General features: G+C 45.0%; 1 protein-coding gene across 5 annotated transcripts in view; it reads left to right on the plus strand.

Annotated features, from left to right (window-relative positions):
* Positions 1-8,255: 8,255 nt before the first annotated feature.
* Ptpn13 (protein tyrosine phosphatase non-receptor type 13) overlaps positions 8,256-20,277 on the plus strand; it is a 192,181-nt gene continuing 180,159 nt past the window's right edge. The window contains exon 1 of one of the 5 annotated variants that reach the window (XM_041642029.1): positions 8,256-8,626. The gene's annotated coding sequence lies outside the window, so the exon portion shown is untranslated. The remainder of the gene's footprint in view (positions 8,627-20,277) is intronic. The other 4 variants (XM_041642031.1, XM_041642033.1, XM_041642034.1 and 1 more) reach the window with 4 other exon arrangements.

Genomic DNA, 20,277 nt, shown 5'->3' on the forward strand with positions numbered 1-20,277 from the left:
TCTTATAAAAAAGTCTTAAATTACATTTTATTCTTTAACATGCCCCCCAGTAGTGTGTGTGTGTGTGTGTGTGTGTGTGTGTGTGTGTGTATGTGTGAGTGTGTGTGTGTGTGTGTGTGTGTGTGTGTGTAGGTTAGAGGACAAGTTTCAGGACAATTCTCTTGGTCAATGGTTTGGGTCTTGTATTAAATTCAGCTTGGCAGTCTTGGTGTCAAGTGTCTGTATCTGTTGAAGCATCTTACTGGCCAAAGTTTCTCACATTCTGGGTTTGCTTTTATTGTTGTTGTTTGGTTTGTTTGTTTTTCAGACAGGGTTGCTCTGTGTAACAACCCTGGCTGTCCTGGAACTTGCTTTGTAGACCAGGCTGACCTCTAAATCACTTCCTCTGCCTCCCAAGTGCTGGGTTAAAGGTGTGCACCACCATGCCTATTTCTGTTTTTCTTTAAGATTTACTTTTGTTGTTTTATTTTATGTGTATGTGTTTTGTGTGTTGTGCCTGCGTGTATGTAATAGCACTGTATGTGTGTCTGTTGCCTGTAGAGGTCAGAGAGGGTTCAGGACCCCCTGGAACTGAAGTCACAGAAGGTTGTAAGCTACATGCGAGTGCTGGGAACCGAACCTGTGTCCTGTCCAAGAGCAGCAAGTGTTCTTGAGCCATCTCTCCCACCTCCATACACTTTTCTAATATAATATTTTATATTTTTTCTTTGACAACTTCATACATTCATACAATATATTCTGATTCTACTGACGCCCCCCCCCCCCCCAATTTCATTCCTTCTTTTTAAAAATACCCTACTGGGTCCAATTACAGGTGCCCATATATTCACGGGGGGGGGGGGTCGTCCACCAGAACTACACTCCTGAGGAAAACTGACTCATCCACCCCTCCCTCATCCATGGCAGAATGTCAACTGACTTGATCTTGTACAGGTAATCACAGCTGCCACCAGCTCCTGAGTACAATGGTCCTGGATGTCCAGATGGCACCGTTTCATCTCAGTCTTCCTCAGTCTCTTGCTCCTACAGTCTTTCCACCCTGTTGTTGCCTGAGCCTTGTTGGGAGGAGGATAACATGGATGTTCCATTTACATTAGCGAGCAGGGAGGAAGCTTCCAGGTCAGTGCCAGTTTGATTGCTCCAAATTTTGTGACCAAAGTATGTGATGTCTGTAGGGGTTCTCGCCAGCCCGAGCATGGCAGTGACCCTTGCAGGTCTTGGCCTTCTCCTCCATTTCCTCTTCCTAAAAACCATTAGTTTATATTTCTAAAGCTAGCTGCCAAGGTGTTTTTTCTTATTTGACCACTTCTTCCCCCCAAGGCTGATTACTAAAGTCCAGCTATCAACGTATTGAAGTCATACAATCAAAAGCCCCCCTTTGACTGTCTTAATTAATATGTCCAACCAAAACAAACAGACACATCCTAATACTGGATTTCTCCTTTTACTTTTACAAACTGCCATTTGTCTGTGGGCCATGTCTGTCTCCTCTCTATCCAGATGCAGTCCTTTGTCCGCCAGCAACAAATACTCCTTCCCCTCTCCCTTGTTCCCTTCCCCTCCTCTCTGGAACCTCTAGCTCCTTCTGTCTTTGTCTCTTATTCCTTTGTTCCCCTGTGGCAAATAAATCTCCTTTATGCTGACAACTTGGTCTTGAGGTCCCTTAATACCTGTCCTTTGAACAAAAAGCAATGGGGTCTTCTGCCAGGTTCTGGCAGACAGAAGGGAGCAGCAGCAGTGCCCTGCTCTGTTTTGTGGAGAGCTCTCTGAAGCCAACTCCCATGACTGACGGCTCAACTCACATCTGACACTGAGCTGGTTTGACAGTCTGTAGCTTCTACAAAATTACTCTACATATATTAACCCCACGTAAAGGTATGTGGGTAAGTTTGTAAAACAGTAGCTTTCCATATATATGGATTTTCAAACATCCTTATTACTACTTATCCGTAAACCTTCCCACCCCACTTTTTCTCTGGTTTTCAGTAGTCAAAATAAAAGTTTCTTGCTAATGCAACCAGGTAATTTCAATTGTATGTATGTCTTAGTTAGGGTTTCTATTGCTATGAAGAGTAACCATGACCATGGCAACTCTTACAAAAGGAGACAATTTAATTTAATAATTGGAACTGGCTTACAGTTCAAAAGTTTGATCCATTAATATCATGGCAGGAAGCAAAGCAACAGGCAGGCAGACATGGCACTGGGGAGGTAGCTGAGAGTTCTACATCTCCATCAGCAAGCAACAGGAAGTGAACTGTGTCCCACACTGGGCACATCTTGAGCATATGAAAGCTCAAAATCCACTCCCACAGTGACACACTTCCTTTAGTAGGCTATACCTACTCCAACAGGGCCTTTTCTCCTAATAAGCCTAACAAACCTCTTAATAGATTCCTGTTGGGAGCTGTGAACCCCCAGATCTTGAATTTCTTGTAAACAACTTGTTTTCCCCTGATCTGAGTGCCTACAGCTGCTCCAGACCCTCAGGAGTTCCAGATGTCAGGGGAATGGTTTCTGGTACGTTTGGCTGGGACGTGGCTATCCCTATATAAGCTGGCCCTGACCACAATAAAGGGGGGCATTCTTGGGGCATTTTGGCATCAAGGATAACCTGTGTCTCTCTCTGTGTGTCTTTGTGTGTTTCAATCTCCAGCCCCTTGCCCGGTTCAGGAACTATATGGTGGCGCTAGAGCACAGATGGGCGTGGTGTGCTGCAGATTCCCTATGGACCAAGCATTCAAACACACCAGTCTATGGGGCCCATACCTATTCAATCCACTACAATGTACTTCAGTAAACATTGATGGGAAAGATAGCTTCCTTATTTTAAATGAAATCAATATCTAAAAATGATTAAATAATAAGTTTATATTCTGCATATTTCCCTGAAGTTGACCACTGCGGAAAGGCTGCCATCAGTTACCGTGGACAAGAAAAGTGGGATGTATCCACAAGGCTAGAAGCATTCTAACTCACAGATGCCTCAAGGGTCTCCAGTCCCTTTAACAAAACCAAAACAGAACATAGTAGATACTGTACAGTGGGAAAAAGGTCAACTTGGATATCTCAGCACAGGGCCATAGTCATAGAGCCTTGGCCTAGCATCAAAAGGTTAGCTAACAAATGTAATGCGAGGTTTTTTAACAAAAATAAAATGCTGAAGCTATGAATTGATAGTTTTCTTGTTCTCTACTTCCATGTCTCTCCGGAAGACCACTCTCTGTAACGATTTCAGTTCTTTTAGGCAAATTCCCTCTCTCCCTGTTGTTTTTCAAATAAGCAACATTTTTGTGTAATAGTTTCCTCGGAGATTGAAACATTCCATCCTCCAGGCAAACTCCTTAGAAAGGATGGTAAACAACTCAAAGTATCTTCAGGAAGTTCTTGAAACTGATCAGATTTTCTCAGTTCTCCCTGCTAGTGTAAGCAATAAAAGCTGAGAGACTCAGAGAAGCCAGGATGCAAAGAAGACTCTAGATGAAACCAAACAGGAAAGACTCTGAGGTCAGAGCAGCTGCCTGGAATAGGTTTAGATTAGGGTCGCCCGGAGAGGACAGTCTGCTGCCTGTTGAGCTGCCTGCAGGTTGGGCCGTGTGTGTTCCAGGTTGCCCAGCTTTTATGAGCTGTCATCAATGCTGGGGTGAGCCTTGGTCATTCAGTTGTTTTTGAGTCATTTCTCTGAATTTTAGTAACCTTGACCCATATTCTTGTAAGTAACCCCCCAAAACTTAGAGTTTCCCAGCTGGCATGCAAGGTTGAGTAAGGGTTAGGTTTGTCTTGGGCTTCCTGTCTGGGGTGAGGAGGCATGTGTGGCCTCTCCCCAGGAGCGTTTTGTCACACAACAAACATTCATATCCCCCACACTCCAGGGTTTCTCTGTGTCGTCCTGACGGCTCTGGCACTCGGTCTGCAGACCAGACTGGCCTAGAACTCAGATCATTTTCTCCTCTTAGGTGACTATCATAAGGTTCGGTTTGGCCCTGAAATGAGAGCTCATCTCTGTACGAGACAAGTTTCATTCTGAGTTTTCCATAAGACGTTATTATAGGGGAAATATAAAAACCAAGGCAATCAACTTTTTATTTTATTTTTTAACAAAGAGATGCCTTGGTTTATTCAACTTCATCGAACAAAGCCTTTAATGGTCAACTCTTACCCAGGCCTCACTCCCATCATAGTGTCTGCTTTAAAATAGATCAGAAACTAGAAAAGCTTCCCTTTGCCTGGGTCTCCACTTGAGGGAACACCTACATTCAAGATTAGCAGCCGTGAGCCGTACGGCTTTGCTCTAGGGGTCACACATCGATGACAGTATGTTCACATTCATGCTGCTTGGTGTCTGTTCCAGCCTGGCCGTGTTGAAAACTGTGCTCATTCGCCATGCTTCCTTCCACCAAGTCGAATAGGCGGTTGCATAACTTGCCAGGACAAGTAGGAGAATGAGTCAAGATGGGAGCAACCCCAGGAAAGATGGTGAATTAGGCAGTTTGGCTTCAATGCCACACCTACGGTGCTGCACACGGCTTCCTGATCTCCTCCCTTGGTATCACTAGCCCCGAGGGGTCACCAGCATACCAAGGGCCTCTCCCCGTCACCTCACTGAAACTCACTACCCCTTTGCCTCCTCACTAATTAACTTCTACTGCTGCGGTTTCTGTCTCCCTCTGGATTTAAAGTTGACAACTGCCTAATCTGATAATGCCATCCACATTCATGCGTGGACAGAAAACCCACATTCACGTGTAGAGAGAAAGCGAGAAGGTAAAGCAAATTTTAACCATGATCTTCTAAAGACACCATCTTTACCGCTTAACTCATTAGAAATCTGCAGTGAGAATTTCCAGCCAAGGAATTTAGGTGTTTGGGTGCAGGGCAAGCCTCTGCTCTCAACATTTAGACTTATCTGTGCCCTTGTTGTCACGTAGCTATGTCCTAGAGGGATTCTTGTGTTTTAAAGACTTCAGTTACTCCCCCCCCACAAAAGAAAATAACCCCTGTATTCGGTGGCCCTGAGGGTAACTGTATTCCTATCTGATTTGAATCGCTAAACCCCCTCCCCCAAGGCAATTCTTCATTCCCTTGGAAGTGTGAGTGCCCACGCCTCACAAAGTCTTTCTGGAGCTCTGGAGCTGGTGCTCCAATTACCTGCTCACGTTTGGGTGGGTTCCTTATCGTGCTCCTGCTTCTCACCTGGGCAGAGTTCCCAGCACAGCTCTCAGTCTCTTTAGCAAGAAGGAACAATATGTTTCAGGGCTTAACAAGGAGAAAAACACTAACATGGCCTGTCTAAGCCAGGGTATGCATGTTTCACACTGAGAAGAGACTCAGAAAGCAGCTGGGAAAACAGTGCTGTTTACATATGTGGATGGACTCAGAATAAATTCCAGCCTGTAAGGAAAAAGGAGTGTTTTTAAAGTGGCTGATATTTAAACCATGCAATCTTAACATTGTAGAGAGACTGTGCCATCCTTTGGGGCTTTGTTGGAATACAGAGCTGATTTCCTCAGAAACGAAATTTAACTAGGTGCAAAGTGTTCTATGGGCCTTGGGTTGTTGATCACGCAGAAACCATCCTCGGGACACAGGAAGTTCAGAATAGTGTGTGTGGCATGGTAAGGCCACCCTACAGCAGACTCCAACATACATTCCAAGTATGTGAATGGTGGAAACATAACTCACGCCACAAAGCTGTCCTTTGACTTCCACGTGCCTGTGCACACGTGCACATTATATATGCACACGTGATGACCAACGAAGTCAAATAAAAGCTTTTAAATGGCAAAATATAAAGTACGATAAACCCACAGAAGTTCTAGAGAACTTGGGAGGCTATTTTCGGTAATAGGAAATAAAATAGTTTGTAAGCACACAAAGATGCTCACTAAAGAAATTGAAGTCATTCTGACTAACTTGCACTCACGTTTAATTTCTTAGTTACTGCCTATCAGTTCCTTGTGGCTTGGTCTGACTGAAAGCGTTCTTGCCTTGTTCCTGACCTCAATGGGAATAAATTCCGTGTTTCATTATAATGCATATGGTTGACTTTGCTGTAAAACATCTATTTTAAAATTTATTTTCCAAGTTAAATATTTCATTATTGGTGCTGCTGGATTTACAAAAATAATCAGCATCACTTGAAGCAGCATACTGTTTTTTTCCCTTTGCTCTAGAAACACAGTCCACTGCATACCTATTTTTCTATTGCTGGACCCTTCCTATATTCTTGAAATAATTCCCCTTAAATTAGATAGCACTAGGTCTTATTTGTTTTAGTATTTTCTGCCTTTTTCTTTTTTTTTTAAATAAAAGCATAATGTATTCAGAAAGATTAAACCTGTAGCTTTCCCTTTTGTGTTTCTGGTTTTATTTTTAAACCAGCCTTTCAGTTTCTCCCAAACAGAGGGGATTACTGTAGTAAGACGCCTTAAGGGCAGACACCTGAAATGGCTTCATGCAAAAGGGGAAAAAAATGCTCACAACACTGATGTCTGTCCATTTTTGTGGAAGTTTACAGCCACTATTTTCTCTGTTCTGTTGACCCTTCTTTCTGACAGGTCACAAGCTATCTTGGGCTTTATGGATGGTTCTTTTCTTTCCAATAAATGTATCAATCTTCTTTCAATGGCAAACATACGCAAGTGTGTTTTTGTTCCTCCAAACCAGCCTCTCCCTATCTTACCTCCCTGATAAATGAAACATTCAAAACTGGGGGAAGGGCTCCACTCCCGCAGGCTGGCCTTGCTCTCTGTTATTTACTGACCAGACTCTTTCCTCCCGCTGCTCCCTAGTTTATGTGGTTTTCCTGAGCTGCCTTCATCCCGGTACTTAGCCTTCAGGACCCAGATTAAATTCCTTCCTTCATAACGTTTCTTTTGCTGCCTTACTCGGGGCTGGCTAAACTTTTTGGCTCTAGTTTTCACATTGTTTCTAGGGTGCTAGCTTTCTCCCTTGGGTTTCATGTTTAGCTCCTTGAGGACAGAGACCTTAGAGGCAGGCGGTCCATGGAGTTAGCGGGATCATATTCAGTGCATGCTTGCAAAGCATATTTGAAGACATCCATCACAGTTATTCATTTGCTAAATGAGATAATGAAAACTCAAATAGTAGCCAAAGGTAAATCATTAATTAATTCCCACATTCATCACACTTGTACCAAACCCTCAGGGCTAGGGAACCTGGGATTGCAGCTCGCCTGGAGAAGCCACATGAGCCTCATGTCTCCATTTTGAGAAGATCCATGAAGTAAATAAAGACCCGTGTCTGTGTGTGTGTGGGGGGGGGGTCTTAGACAAAATTAACCGCGCATGCGTTAGTGTAATAGAATGTTATGCAGTACTTTCCAGAATAACAACAAAAACTTTGAAAACCCAGACCACAAGGTTGCTCTTCTGTTCATGACTTCCTCGCCAATAGCTGAAAATTTAAAATGCTTTAGTTTGCAGGAAAGAAACCACTATAAGGATACGCCTTCGCCACGCTGCAGTGTGTCTAGAAAATAGTTTATTAATCACGTTCTTTTCCTGGGGAAATTTAAACGTTGGGATTACCAACTTCACAAAATAACAGGACAAGGGTTGCCTTGGTTTTGACGGCAACAAGAGCGACTGAGTTTTCCCGGGGGGGAGAGGGGGGTGGATTTGGGGACTGTGTTTGCCACAGCGCACCCATTGAAGTCTCCCCGCAGCTGTGGGAACCTTGCGGAGCTGTTTCCATCGCTAGCTCACCCCAAGTCTGGGTTGCTGCGTAGCTGGGGGAGCTGGCACGGCGACGCTGGCTCTCTCCGCTTTCTCCTCGGCCGGCCTTTCAAAGCCCGGGGTCGCGCCGAGAGGATCTGGAAACCAGGCTGCACGGAGGGGGAGGGGTCACCTAGATCGCTCGGGCAAGGAGTTGGCCGCTGCGCGTTGGTCACTTTCCCCACCGCGCGCCTCGGACATAGTTTCTGAAGTTGGAGGAGCAACTGTGAGGATTTCTCCTCGGTCCGGGCAACGCAGGAGCGCGTGCAGCCGCAGCAGCAGAACTTGGCTACGGGCAACCTGAGCGCGGGGCACAGTTAAAAGATGAGCCCGGCGCCCAGGCCCAAGGCACCGGTTGTCATGGCAACAGGGGCGCCGGTCTCCTCCCCCAGCGATTCAGTCCTTAGAGACGGGGCGGGGGGCGGGGCTTTCCAGGCAGACCAATGAGGAGAAGCGTAGCGCAGGGTCTGAGTCCCGCGGGCCTGTCCGGGCGCGGGCGGGGTTGAGTGACAGCCCGGGGGCGGGGCCGGCGCTTCGGGCCGAGGAGGAGCTGCGCGGCGCGAGGAACTCGCCGCGGCGAGGGTGACACACCATGGTCCCAGTCCCCGGAGGTCTCCGCGCTGCCGCCGCCACCGCGCTGCACTCCCCGGCTCTTCCGTGCTCCTCAGCCGCCTGGGCAGCGCCGTGGGCGGGCGGCCGTCGTTGAGGCGCTGCGAAGTCGCCGCGGGCCGGCGGGAGCTCGGCGGGGGTCGCCTCCCGGCGATGCTGCTGCTTCTCCCGTCGCCGTCCCTCTCCGCGCACGCCCGAAGCAGCTCCGGGAAGAAGAGGCGGCGGCTCTCGGTGCCCGCGCGCTGCGCTTCGGTGGCCGCACCGCGAATCCCCACGCGCCGGTAAGAAGCCCGCGCGGCCAGGCCGGGTCGGCGGGACGTCCCCTCGGGTCCTCTCGGACCGGTCGGTTCGGGTGCTGGGGTGCCTGGTGCACTGAGGTGGGAAGCAATGGCCTGCAGTCTCACCCAGTCTCACCCTCCCCGAGTGGGCGCTACGGGCTGCCTGAGTGGGTCACAGCTAGTGACACGGCCCCGTGGAGCTGGTGCCGACAGCCCTGCGCGGAGGAAAGGGCTCCCGGAGTCTGTTTCTAATTTCTGTAAATGATTGTGGAGATGGTGTGGTGAGAGGCCGCCCAGAAGAATGTGTCTGTGTAAGGGATCGGAGAAGGGAGTAGGGACGGGAGGGGGGGCGACCGGGAGACGCTGCCCTGACCCAGCCCTTTTATGAGTTTGCTCCTCTTTGCTCCAGGTCAGTCTTCCAGTTTTTCTTTTGGCTCTTCACGTGAGCGCGGAGGGCTGCAGAGTTAAAAGTTAAGCCAAAGTCACGGAACTTTGGAAATTTAATTTCCTTCTGTGTGTGTTAGAGGAGGGAGGACCGGGAGACACAGGAACGTGTTACGACAGTGCAGGTTTCTTTGGCCTTACTGGAGTTAAGACCGACACCTCCCCACATTTGCGACTAATCTTTTCGACAACCTTCTGTTATTTTCGCTTAATTGCATCTTTGAAATAACAAACGCGGTGACTTCATAGGGAGCTGCCTGGAGCTGAGTTTACCTCTCCGAAAATGGGGCAATCGGGTTTGTTTTCAAGGCGGGTCCTACACAAAATGTGGGACATCTGATCTGTGGGTTGAAGGACGCTGCTAACTAATTAGGAAGATTTAAAAAGGCCTATCTAGAGAGTTTATTAAAGGATGGGAAGGGGGTAAAAAGTACCTGTGTTAGGAAACAGGCATTGGTATTTTCCCAAATTCTTGAACTGGGTTAGCAGGGTCGGGGTGAAAACCAGCTTCATTCTCATTGTCTGCTAGTAGTGATGAAGAGGTACAAATTATTTCTTCACTTGAAGTGTTTTTTTACCATGTTCATGAAGATAATGACTCAATAAATTCATAAATTCATACAGATAAAGTACCATGTCATCCAGTCCTACCTGTGCTTCACAGTGTTTTTTCATAGCATTGTGTTCTAAATTCGGTGTTCTCCAGGTTTCCAGGGAGAACCTGTGGCAAGAAAGGAGAGGCTATTAGAATTTAAAATAGAAACCATTCAAGATTAGTTAGGAAAAAGGAATGGGTTCTATAGCGTCTTTCACTTTCAACATCAGGGAACTGTGACCTCCTTTACCATCAAATAGATTTATCTTTGAATTTACATTGTCTCAACACTTTCCTGTGCCAAGTCTTCTTTTTGAGGATGATTATCAACATCCAAAAATATGTTTTGAGTTTTCATGTGGTGAGTACACACAGAGACACAGACACAGACACACACACACACACACACACACACACACACACAGGTTCAGTTTAAAGGACAGATTTGAATACCACAATAGGGTGTCAAAAGTTGTAAAACTTGTTTTATCTTTTTGTTTGTTTTTAAGATGCCCCTTAAATGCAGGATTTCAGCAGAATTGGCTAGCCTTTTGTTTTAGGGTAGATATTAGGTGTTCACTCTTGAGATGTGGGTGGGTGGGGTGGGGGTAGCGCCCAGACCCTTGCACAGCCTAGGTGGGTGCTCCACGACTGAGCTGCTTACCCACACCAAGGCCTTTATCTTACGGAGCTTATCTTTTATTTAAGAGACAGGAGTCTAGCCGTGTTTCGCAATTAACAGATTGGGACCATTAACAGCTGACTGCTTTTCTAGTTCATCTTCTTGCCCAGTCCCAAATTTATTGTAGAAAAAGAGTATCTGGGAAAACTGAAGCTTATTTTTCCTCCTTTTCTCCCCCTTAAAAAAAAAATAAAATGAGAATCACTTTTATAGTGTAATCAAATTATAATTTGTGCTGTTTAAAATGGAAATGAAACACAGCCACCTCCAAGCCAGTACATTTCTTTGTCAGCTTGTTCTGATTGGATGTGTTTGGGGAAGTTGGAATAGGGTGTTTAAAGTATTGTTATCAGGCCTCTATGGAGCCGGCTGACCCTTTGAGTTCCCATCACTTTGGCAGGAGAAAAGATACTGCAGCTCAGGATAGAAAAGTCTTCTGTGATGGGAAAGATGGGGCATTTACAACTCTGGATTCTCCCTAACCCTCCAGACCCTTTCTGAAAGTTTTACTCCATTTAAAAATTAAAGCAGGTCCAGCTTACAGGAGCTATAAAGATATCTTTTCATCAGTGAATTAATGTATGACTTTTAATGAGTTGAGTTAAAGTTACAAATTTGGTGTCATATCAGAACTGGCATGCTAGCTGCATTGAGAGAGGAGGTCTAGGGAAAAGTGGAAACATTTTAAAAACATACTTCTATTTTGTTCTGAGACAGGGTCGCTACAGAGCCCTGGCTGTTGTGGAATTAACTAAGTAGACCAGGCTGGCCTGGAATTCACAGAGCTCTGCCTGCCCTTCCTCCTGAGTGCTAGGATTAAAAACGTGCTCTAAATCCTTCTGGTGTCATGAGGAACTATCCAAACTGCACTCCCAAAAGTGTGGCCATTATTAATAGCTTGTAAAGTGGTAGGAAACCAATTGTTTGTTTACAAAGATCAACAAAACAAAGCAGTAACTCCTAAGATCGCATAGAGGCTGGTGCAGCTAGGACCTTAAACTTACTGTGTTCCTGTCCTGCCTAGTTTGCTGTGCAATGCTAGGAACTTGGAGCAGGGGCTGGTCTGATACTTGCTTAAGTGTTTGATTACCTCATGTTTGACCAGAGAAACTTGCTTTTCTATTGTTTATTTCAACAAAGGAAAAGTGTGAAAATGTTTTCAAAGGAACTGCCTGGGGCAGAACCTGAGCTGGAGAGTTCCAAGGGCCCAACTGTCTGGCAGAGGTCTCCAAATCCTAGAGACCTGCTGAAGTCCATGTGTCCTTTGTAAATAATTCAACAGTATCTCATCCAGTTTAGTTTGAGACGAGATTAAGTGTGTGCAGACATGGTTAAGTGCAAGTTCACATAGTCTTGTTTAGCCTGTTCGCCCTCCTTGCTAACCTTTTACAGAATGAAGTAGCATTCTTAACTATAGAAGCCTGTGACTGTATCCTCAGGTCATGTCTGAATGTCTAGACTGGTGGTTCCCAACCTTTCTAATGCTCTGACCCTTTAATACTCCCCTCCTGCTGTGGTGACCCCCAACCATTTATTTGTCTATGCTACCTCATAACTGTAATTTTGCACTGTTCTGAATCACAATATAAATATCTGATCTGCAGGATATTTGAGTTACCCCTTTTGTGGTTGCAGCCCACAAGCTGAGAACCACTGGTCTAGACTGTGGAGCTCACTTTTAGCCTTAGAGTTCTTTTGTTTGGCTGTTTTTTGCTTGAACTTGGGTTGTCAAAAGGCCAGAAAAGAAATGTCTACCTCATTTAGCATCCGTGCTTCATTTCTAATGTTCTTTCTAGCTCAGTGGTACCCAGTCACATTGTACCTTAGCTAGATTTAAATACTTCGTATGCTCAGACATCAGCTCATGAAATAGTCCTTACTTTCAGATCCAGGCATACGAAGTTCTAGAAGCTACTCAAGAGATTACACTGTAGAAGTACCTTGGGAAGCAATGCTCTGGACTCACATGGTATAGAAAATACTTTAATGTCATTGTATTTTCTGCGTGTATATATGCATGTACACGGGAGCATTTGCCCACCCACGTGCGTGAATCTCCTGAGTCATTTTCTTCAAGCTTGTAATTTAAACTGTGTGTTGTCTATTTGTCTTCTCAGGCGTTGGGGTTCAACTTGGAGGCTTGCTTATGTCCACCAACTCCATTCCCAACCTTGAAGTTGCTGTATTCTAAGATTTATTTGTGTTTATGAGTGTTTTGCCTGCATGTGTATATGTGCACCGTGTTTGTGTCTGGTCCAAGGAGTCCAGAAGAAGGCATTGAATACCCTGGAACTGGAATTCCAGACACTTGTGGGTTCTGGGAACTGAACCTGGATCCTCTGCGAGAGCACCAAGTGCTGTAACTGCTGAACCATCTCTCCAGCCCTCCAAAATTGATCTTTTAAGAAAAAAAATGCCATATATTTTTTTTTAGTTTTTTTTTTGTTGTTATTGTTTTAGTAATAAATTCTGTTCTTTGACACTTCCATTCGTGATGATAGTGCTCCCCAGTTATGCTTCCCTGGTCCTCTCCTGTTTCCCTCCCAGCTGTGCTGGTCCCCCTCTCCTTACAAACCTCCTTCCCATATTCATGACTCTTTGTTTTGTTCTCACAGAGTTTAACCAGGGTTGCCTGTGTGACCACAGATTTTAAACTACCCATTAGAGCCTGGCGTGCTCACCAGTGGGATGCAACTAGATACTCTGCCTTCCCATATCCCCAGATGTTGCTGCACTGGTTGCTCTAGGCTGTCGGAGTGACTACATCTGGAATTAACGAAAACCCAAATAGTTGGGTACACCTGTGAGGTGTTTGCTTTGTTTCTTAATTAAATCATTTGAAATGGGAAGACCCACTCCTAATCCAGATATTTGAAGTGGGAAGATTTACCTTTAATTTGGGCCACACCTCCTGCTGGCATGGAACATGGAATAAGGAAGCTTTTGCTCCTGCCTGCCTGCTCTCACTGTCAAGTCTACGCCTTCACTGGCATAGAGCCTACTTCTGTGGATTCTGACATACAAAAAAGATCAACTGAGACATCCAGCCTCATGAACTGAATAGTTATAGGATTTTAGACCTATTTTGGTAGACAGTTGGACCACTAGAATGTAAGCATTCTAATAAATCCCCTAAATATAGGTGTATATGTTCTGTAAGTTCTGGTCCTCTAGAGAATCCTGACTAATACAGTTGCCAATAGTTTCACAATGATGGGGCCGTGTTACCCCATCCTCATCCGCAACCGACTGTTGGTAGATGCAGTTTGTATAGGCCTGGTGCCAGCAGATAGCTACCATGTCATGCTTAGAAATCACATTGTGTAGCCCTTCTCCTTATCCAGTGGCCCTTATATTCTTTCCGTCCTCTCTTACGCAGTGTTCATTGAACCTTAAAAGGCGGTATAACCGTTTAGGCTGAGTCCTCCAGTGTCCTTTATTATAAGCATCATGTGCAGCCATGAAGTGTCTGCATTCCCCTCTTCTCATTACAAGATGTGTGGACATTTGAATCAGAATATACCCAGGTGCCCAGATGCTTGAATACATGCATCTGTTTGGGGGTGCTGTTTGGGTAGGTTTGGAAGATGTGGACTTGCTAGAGGAAGTATGTCACTGGGTGGGCTTTGAGGCTTCAAAGCCATGTGCCATTTCCATTTCTTTCTCTGTGCTTCCTGCTTATGGTTCAAGATGTGAGTCCTCAGCTTGCTGCATCAGCCACCCTGGCTCCTGACTGCCTCCTTGGTGTGAGGAACTCCCCTCCTCTTGAAACCTTAAGCCAAAATAAACTTTCTTAAGTTGCTGTGGTCGTAGTGTTTTTCTCCATCAATAGACAAGTCATTAATACAAGCAGCTTCTCTGATTAAAACTAAGTAGCCCTTGTTTGTAGGTATAACATTAATATTGAGAATGTGATTTGATGGTTTTAATTTATCCAAGAAGCAGTATTAGGTTCCCACCTAGAGCCTAAGCCCTCCTCCATCACTGGTTTTGGACTGGGTTTAAAGTGCTAAGCCTGGACCCCTTCTTTGTGTAGCAGGCCTCAAGTGTAGTCACCAAGCAGTTGGTTGCCCGTAACAGCTGTGCCACTATGGCAGAAACGAGTACATCTTGCTTGGAAGGTTGGTGTTGTGCTACCTAAGGTTCCTACTGGATGAGGTCATTGGTGTTCTTACTGCTGGTAGCCTCAAGCACTATGCAGACCATGAGAACCAGCTACAGGGAGGAAGCTGCTGCTCAGTTCCAGCTTGCTTTGTCTGTATCTTGGATCCAAGGTGTGTGGTCTTTGCAGCAATACGTTCTTATGAACTAGTTCAGGAGAGTAACTTCCTACTTAGCATTTAGCTGTGGTATAACACACTGACCAAAAGCCACTTGGGAGGAAAGGGCCTCTTTAACTTATACCTCCATAGCTCATGAGGAAAGTTGAAGCAGGACCAAAGCAGAAACACAGAGGAATGCAGCTTATCTGCTTGTTTAGCAACCTTCTTATACAACTCAGGGCTACTTGCCCAGAGGTGTGCCACCTACAGTGTGTCCTGCAGGGGTCTGCCACCTACAGTGTGTCCTGCAGGTGTGTGCCACCTACAGTGTGTCCTCCTGCAGGGGTGTGCCACCTACAGTGGGTCCTCCTGCAGGGGTGTGCCACCTACAGTGGGTCCTCCTGCAGGGGTGTGCCACCTACAGTGGGTCCTCCTGCAGGGGTGTGCCACCTACAGTGTGTCCTGCAGGTGTGTGCCACCTACAGTGGGTCCTCCTGCAGGTGTGTGCCACCTACAGTGGGTCCTCCTGCAGGGGTGTGCCACCTACAGTGTGTCCTCCTGCAGAAGTCATTAATGAAGAAATGCCTCCACAGGCATGTCCACAGGTCAGATCCTCCTTAGAGATACTCTCTTTCCAGGTGACTCCAACTTCTGTTAAGTTGACAAGAATTTAGCCAGCATGCTAATCAAGAGGAACGGCAAGACCCTGTATAGCTTTGGGAATCTTTGGGACCTATTGAGGTATCCCACTCACATCTGGCACAGGGGTAATTTTAGTGACTCGGGACCAGTGGTGACTGTCCTTTCTGGGTCTCTGCCTTCAAACTCTTTTATGTTTTTTTTTTTTAATTGAATTCCAGACAGCAGGTTACTGAATGGCTTTTCATACCCTTTTGTTTTGATTAACCCTCCCAATCATCACCCTCCAGTGTCCTCCATCCCAGTCCCTCCTTTTGACCCTTTCTGCCTCCAGCATTTCCCCACACCCCTCATCTTACCTGAAGGCAACTCTTCACTGCAGGTGTGATGGAAGCCTGAGTTATCTCTTTGTGTTGTACCCTGTCTAACTTTTGTTTTCAGAGTCCTCTAAGTCCAACTTAATTCCTCTCCTGTGCCTAGCCTCACATGTGGAAATGTCATGTCCCAAACACTAAAAATAGAAGCAGTCGTCATTCTGCCTCCAGTGTTGGGAACACATGAGAGCTTTTACTTTTGAAGGAATATCATTTTTATTCTTCTGCCTAGGAAGACTCCTAGTTATCAAATGACATGATCACATTTTCAAAAGGAACCTTTTATCTGGTGTTAAACTGAGCACAGACAGTGACTTTGTTTTTTCCCAGGGTGAAAGACTTCCCTGTAGAGAAAAAAATCCCAAAGAATTTTAGAAAATTGGAAGCTGACCTTGAACCATTGAGTTTCCGGGTGACTGCCACAGGTCCCCTGCTGATGTCATCTTGAAAGAAAGTGTGTCAGTCACCCTCCTACTCACCCACACCTGTGAAGAACACCTAAGAGGACGGCTGTTGTCGAGGTTTTATTGTGCTCTTATGAAAAGAAATGTTAATTTCAATTAAGACTCTGCTTTCTTGGTAGCCAATTCTTTCTTTGGTTTTTGTTTGTTTTCCAAGGGAGTTTTCTGTAGCTTTGGCGCCTGTCCTGGAACTAGCTCTTGTAGATCAGGCTGGCCTTCAACTCACAAACATCCACCTGCTTCTGCCTGGGATTAAAGGTCTCCCCACCACTACCAGGTTCTTTCATATAGTCTTTCCCTGCTCAGATGATACAGTGTTGCACACAGACTACTGTGTCCTAAGGGTAGCTTTATTGTTTATAGCATAGCCCATGATGGCTACAAATTCAGTATATAGCCTGCGTTGACCTTGAACTCCAGATCCACCTGTCTCAGTGATAGATTACTGTGTGTCCCACCACATGGAGTATGGTTCCTGGAATCAAACAGAATCCTTCTGAGAATACCTAGGTTAGAACAGTTGTGCCTGTGGGATGATAACAAAGGCAACTTAAAAGTTGCATTTTGCTTTGCGTTTTGAAGAAAGATGCTCTGAGAATCATTTAAAGTAAGAATCCTCTTAAGAAACTTAATTTCCCTTGTCATTTTCTTGTCAAGAAAAGTACAATTTGTGAACATTTCAGTATACCCAACTGAAGTAAATACTTGGCATTTAAAATATTCACCTGAAAAATCTAATGTCATTCAACTTTTAAAGGAAGAGAATAATCAGTATATTACAAGAGGAATTTCAGCTTTGAGTAATCCATGAGGTTCCTCTCAGTGCCTTTCCTGTTTCTCATGTGAGCTGATTGTAATTTTATGCAATCACTTGAGCATAGTAGTGATTAAACTCATTTCTTGCACAGGCTGTTCCATTTTATGCTGTTTTCTATGTCCAGCTTAAGAAAAGAACTTATGGCAAGGATCCATATGTAATAAATCTGTTATTAGACTGTATAAAAATTTATCAAAGCCTTTAAAATAGCCCATTAGTTGTAACTCATCTAAAATGATGGAATTGTAGCCTAAATCTAAAAAAAAAGAAAAAGAAAACAATTCAATAGATGGCAGTGGAAGCTTTAGTGCAGGAATTCAGATATGATGGAGGAAGGTCATTGGCTAATAAAGGAACTTCCTTGGCCCATTTTATTGGTTAGAAGATAGGTGGGAGGAGTAAACAGAACAGAACGCTGGGAGGAAGAGGAAGTGAGCTCAGACTCCACAGCTCTCCTCTCGGGAGCAGACGCCTCAGAGAGACGCCATGCTCCTGGCTCCTGGGCAGACGCACGCTATGAAGCTCTGACCCAGGATGGACATAGGCTAGAATCTTCCCGGTAAGCGCACCTAGGGGCGCAACACAGATGATTAGAAATGGGCTAAATTAATATGTGAGAATTAGCCTAGAAGAGGCTAGATAGAAATGGGCCAAGCAGTGATTAAATGAATACAGTTTGTGTGTTGTTATTTCGGGGCATAAGCTAGGCGAGCAGGCAGCCAGGGTGCTGGGGACGCAGCCCCGTCGCCCATATTACTACACAGATGTATGTGAAACAAACTGCACTGGAGCCCTGCAGTGTTGTGCTCTGCATGTAAGGTGACAGGTGTTACTGCCTGGTTCCCAGTAATGCTGGCTATAACTCAGGCCAGCGTGTTCTCCTGTGTTCATGTTTATAGCACTGAATTCTTAGAATCACAGTGAGTATCTATCTAGGGATTTAGGATACATTCTCCAATGTTAAGATATAAATAGGAGTCTGTCTGTCGGTTGGTCGATCGATCGATCAACTGGGTCTCTTTATAGACCTGGCTATCCTGGAACTAGATAGGAAGACCAGGCTGGTCTTGAACTCACTGAGATCATCCTACTCTGTCTCCAGAGTGCTGGGATCAAAGGTGTGTGTCCACCACACCCAGCTACTTAAACTTTTAGACAAAGTATTTTAATGTTGTTCCATAATGTTTCACACTCAGTGCACACCTGAGAACCAAATGGAGCTATTTTAAATAGCATTTCCTCTAAATCTTTCTTGCTGTTTACTTTAGCACACCAAGCCTTTTACTTCAAGGGGATTCTAGGATGTATGATACAGTTCAAATGTAATTCATGAAGACTACATTAGAGAGGGAATACTGTTCTCCTGCCCAGTTGGGTGCTAGATAATCTCACTGTGATGAGCGGTCCTGATGTTGCTTAAACTGGACGTGGGCTAAATAAACCATGGCAGCATTCTCACACTGCTTAGCTTTTAAATGGCCCCTTGTTCATGAACTGTTGTTCCTGCTAGTCACTGGAGATACACAAGGATGGAGGATGGATTTACTTCTCCAGGTTCTCACTGTGTCCGTCCCTCCCTCCCTCCCTTCCTCCCTCCCTCCCTCCCTTCCTCCCTTCCCCCCTCTCTCTTTGTTTTTTCCGAGACAGGGTTTCTCTGTAGCTTTGGTGACTGTCCTGGAACTTGCTTTGTAGACCAAGCTGGCCTTGAACTCGCAGAGATTCACCATTAAAGAACCACCTGACTGTGTTCACTTTTTTCTATACTGTTTTCAGTGAACTGCTTGTGCTCCCTCAGTAGTGATGAGAAGTTGCAGTGGGTAGCTAATGAAAGAAACCTAATGTAATCATGGGCTGTGGAAGCTGGAGTTTTCTTTCCTATATCACAGAATCTCCTTTGGAGTTCGTTCGGCAGCTTCTGACTATGTCATTAATCCCCTAGACATCTGTTTTCCTTCTCCATTTCTGTATTGCATAGTTTTCATCCTCAAAATGGCTTTATGATTGCAAAATGGCTGCCAGCATTCTATTTGAAATGTTATTCTTGCAGGCAGATATGTTATAAATGAAGTGGGAAATTTTACATTGTATGCCTTTTCTCACCAACGGCTTCCATTTCTTTTGGCAATCCCAACTCTTTAGAAAAGCTGAAAGTTGTAATATTTTGGTGGATATTTGGTTGTCCTAAAACAAATTATAATAGATATTGGGGATCTAATTATTATTCTCTCTGAATTCAACATAGTGTGTGTTGTGTGTGTGTGTGTATGTGTGTGTGTGTGCTCACGTGTGTGTGTCTGTGTATCTGTGAGTGTGTGTCTGTGTTTTGATTTTGAGACAGCGTCCTGCTGTGTAGCTCAGGCTGGCCTTGAACTTTTGGCTCTCCATTCTCACTCTCCCCACAACTAGGATTACACCAGTGTGACCACATAGGGCTTCCAGTGGGGACCTTGAACAGTGCACATGTTCCTTGGAGAGGCTGGCTTAAGGCAGTGTGGCCATTTGGTACCTTTATTGTTGTCATTATTTGGTACTTCATTCTTGGTAGTCGGTCAGTCAGCACTTGGTCTACTGTTGACCCACTCAGATGAGTTAATGCTAGCCTAGCATTTCAACAAAGCAGATCAGTGTCTGTTCATAGCCATTCATAAATGTTTAGTTTTGTGAAAACAGAATCCAGAGTGACATGCTTTGTTTACTCGCATTCGGGAGGTAGTTAGGACGCACAACACAGCAGACAGAGTTCGGAGTTTTGAGTTTAGCTAGTCCTCAGTGTAAGTTTTACTTAACAGAGTGATTTTGGATAATTTTTTTCTGAGTTTGTTTTGTAAAATGGGAAAAATAATATCTGCTTGATAAGGGTTTTGTAAGCTTTATTTTGAATGGTAAATATATGAACAATTTGAGTTTATCACTCTGCTATCTGTTCGAGGAAATAGACGCCTAAGAAGTGCTGTGGTAGTGCTGAGCCTGCAGCCTGAGTTATCTGTCCCCTTATCACTCAGAGTTTAGCTCCCCGGTGGCTCACACTGTTTGAAGGAGGCCTGTTCTTTGGTTACCAGATTGGTCTTTTCATGTGAGGGTTCTAAATGCAGCAATGCTGTGGCTGAGCTACTTGAGGATTAAACAGGAAACAAGATGGGGAAACCAGTCTTGTGCCTTTGAGAATGTGACATAGGGAGAATGTTCACCGTACTATTTGACTATGGCTAAGACAGCAGCAACAGTTGTAAATGGTTGACTGTGGCTAAGACAGCAACAGTTGTAAATGTTTCTGCAAATGGTTGTGTTCCCGCTGTAAACAGTTTAGACACTGAAGTCTTCTCTAGCCACATTGTCCTCAGGATTGCTTTGCTTGGAGAAATACTGGGGGAAGCGGGAGC

The sequence above is a fragment of the Microtus oregoni genome, unplaced genomic scaffold, assembly GCF_018167655.1.
Source record: "Microtus oregoni isolate MIOR12 unplaced genomic scaffold, Mior012 000072F_ref0000427, whole genome shotgun sequence".
In the NCBI taxonomy this organism is placed as follows: domain Eukaryota; kingdom Metazoa; phylum Chordata; class Mammalia; order Rodentia; family Cricetidae; genus Microtus; species Microtus oregoni.